Source organism: Hyalella azteca, unplaced genomic scaffold (genome assembly GCF_000764305.2).
Source record: "Hyalella azteca isolate HAZT.00-mixed unplaced genomic scaffold, Hazt_2.0.2 contig2136, whole genome shotgun sequence".
NCBI classification, from domain to species: domain Eukaryota; kingdom Metazoa; phylum Arthropoda; class Malacostraca; order Amphipoda; family Hyalellidae; genus Hyalella; species Hyalella azteca.
The window spans coordinates 72,058-75,654 of NW_025932422.1; positions in this window are offsets into that span (position 1 = coordinate 72,058).

Here is a 3,597-nt window from a genome sequence, read left to right on the forward strand (position 1 = left end):
GCTTGGTACAGCATTCTATAAATTCCCTGCGCTTTCGCCCGCGCAGCAGCCAGGAACACGTCACGTCGCAGGCTGTTGAATGCATTCGCCATGTCAACCTTGAAAAACACTCTTCGGCCCGAGGCGCGCCCGAGGTACGCACGGGCTGCATGAGCAGCAGCCTCGCACCCACCCCTGGTGGAGAACCCCAATTGGACCGGCTGAAGTGCTTCCCCTATTAACGGAGACAATGGCTATTGTTGCTATTCATCAGACCACAGGTTGGCAAGCTCTGCGGAGTTGTGTCGAAGCCGTCTATTTAGGAAGAAAAAGTTGAACTTATTATAAACACATTGCTTAAGACAAACGATATAAATAAATTCAAACTGAATACATAAAATGTAATTTTATCATATAATTATATGTCCATTATTTATAATGTCAATAAATTTAGTGAGCTATTCAATTCCTACTATGCACCACCAAAGATATATTTTAATTAAAAATACGCAGTTGTATAGATCGATAGCTTATGCAGAACTAAAACTGTCAAGCTATAGGTACACTAAGGTTAGGGAGATGCTGGTTTAGAACGCGGTTATCAAGTTTTATTGTTTTCGGATACAGAGCTGGTGATGAACTGTCACATGAGCAAATTTACCTGACGAGGTTGACACGGAACGTGAGCTATTTCTTTAGTGGTTTAATTTAAGAAGTAAGGATGGTTGCTAGCCCGGCTGTTATTAGTAATATTATCTATTTATGTGGAATTAATTCGTATGTGGCTTATTATATCATATTCCTACCTGATGAATAATTATTTTTTATAACCGCAGCGAGACAATCAATAAAGTAATTCCTATGCATTTGTTCCTATATTCCGCGACATGAAACTTAACGCGATATTGAAGAGCTGGGGCTGCTTAACATATTTCTGTGGCGAGCTCGTAGCAGATTGTTAAGAGTCGGCCGCATATATATTAAATGCACATTCTAATTACTAAGTGGAACGCTTTTATATGTGAATTGTTCCTAATTACCGTGTACGAGTCTTTGTGGAGACTTTTTCACTTATACTCCGTGAATTCACTTACACAATCAATTGCACAACGACCAGGCTGCTTAACGTCAATCGTCACATTTTAGGCCTAACTCAGCAGTTCATCCGTTACAAAAATATATCAATATTTTCGGCAGCATAAATAATTAAATAAACGTTCGCTTTGTTTGAATTCCTTTCAACCAAATCATTTGACATGATAAATATAAACAAGTAAATTTCCTGCTTGTGCAGCTCAGCTGTTTTGAATGAGATTATTAACAATCGATGGGAACTTCTCTATGAATTAGAATTCATTTAAACTCCCTTGATTATAATCACATAATCAGAAAACCCTATACTATTATTGCCTTAATCAACGAAAACCTAACCAATACAATAAAAATACAAGAGTCGTGGTGATAAATCACCGTATTGATGCCTCAACAGCTGCCATACTCACCCTGAGGAGGAGTAGACTTGTACTGCAGGACGCCCGCCAGGATATCTGACTTCGCCTGCAAATAATGACAAGTCACGTGCAATTAGGCGGGGGTATTAATAAATAAATAATGATTTACTAATAATATCAGTAATATCGTTAATTAATAAAGGGAGGGAGGAAAAATATAAATATCCGTACATAATAAAATAACAGCGAAGTTAGGAAAAAGGGTATCTACGTATAGAGTAGCAAAATATCAGCGGTCTAGAGAGTTACGTCTCACGATGTTAATCTCGGTAAATCAAAAGAGGAGATTTTTTACAGTCCCTCTTTTTCCCGTGTTTTACATAAATTCGTACGTTTTACATAAATATTGTATTAAGTTTCAGAAATATCGGTCAGTTAATAAAAAAGTTTTTCGGAGAGTAGACCCTTTTACATATACCTTAAACTTGAGCTTAAGCTTTGTGCCACAATAGAATCACTGTTTTTTAGAATCACCACATTCATCTGCCATTAAGTACTTTTCAAACTATTCCTATGAACGTGGTTCTTTAATTGTTCATTCTTTGCCTTGTCATTTTCGTTTTCTTTACAACTACAAGCGTATTTTGCTCCTTTATTAAGTTGGAAACAGCTTTATATTATAACATAACGTGAATAATTTCCATGAAATCAATTTCAAATCTGTACCAAAGTAAAATAAATCTATAATTTGAGTATGTCAAATTTATATGAAATTATATTTAGGGTGATTCCATGTCATGTGTACCAATTTTAAAAGTCAGTCACACCAAACAATCACCAATTTTGATGAATTTTCGCACATAAGTTGGATCGAATTTCATGCAAACTTTGCCAAAATTTCAGCTCATAATATGAAAAATATTTAAATTAAGGACACTCAAATTAAGGAGTGGTGGTGATAAAGTCCTTGATCGCGGCGCAATTAAAATCTTCAACTTGAGGTCACTGCTGTGGCATGTTACTTGCTGGCCAGGGATTTGAAAATAGAGATGTTTACAGAACTGGAGGAGGTGTTTCTAAAAAAATTTGTATCGTAATTTCATTGTTAATACTCGTTGTGCAGATTACGCTCGAAATTAAAAAAAATGAGAAATTTAATATTTCCTAGCCTTGTGAATCACAAGAAAATTTATAAGTCCCGTTTATATTTTTGCAGTCTATTGTTAACATATGTAGCATTTTAATTAAGCACAAAATATTTCAAAATAATTCATTTAAGATTTAAGTGAAAATTATCTACGTAAACCTGTCAATGGAAGCTCGGAGCCATTTGACAACATTTGATTTAACATCAAACTAAATAAGTTACATGATGCTAACTTAGTTGAAACGGCATTCATTAGAAAGAAAAAATGCTGTACTATAACATATGTTAATTCTAACAATGGGTTCTCCTTGTAAAGGATTAAAATTTTGTTCGAAAAATGTTGCATTCGGCTCATTATTACATTACATTGGAACGACGAGGAATCCTTTTGAAGTAGATTCTCTAATGCAACAGGCAGTAGAATACATTGTTCAGATACCCATGTGAATGTTCAGTGGCCAAAACAAAAAGACAAGGAAAGGAATTCACAACTTTTTTCGCTTTCGATTGTTTTTAAATTTTGGGAAGGCATAATTTTTATCACGAGGCTTCTTCTGCCTTTTGGCAGTAAACTCATTTATTTTCCTATTTCCTCATTTGCTGAAAATTTCTAAATATTAAATACTAAATAATTTCTAAATATTAAAGTTTCGTTTCATTTAATATCTTACGTGTCACGCCCTTCAATTCATCGTGTAAATAATTATATGTCATAAGTTAAAAGCTGCCACAGACATTTCCTTTACCAACAGACCAGGAATTAAAATTAACTTGAAGAATCAGTTATCAATATTATGTTCTTATTTGTGACACAGAAGCCAGCCACGCAAGCTGAGGTCATGTTTATAACAAGTTTTATTTATGTATTTTACTTATTTTGTGTTTCGTGCCAATGACCAACGCCATTACTCCCTTGCGCTCATTAAGGCTTTTGCTCAACCTTAGCACAACCTGTAACCGCAGTCTGCATTTGACTTAGTCTACAGGAATGTAGAGGAATGAATTTTTTACCGTAATAAA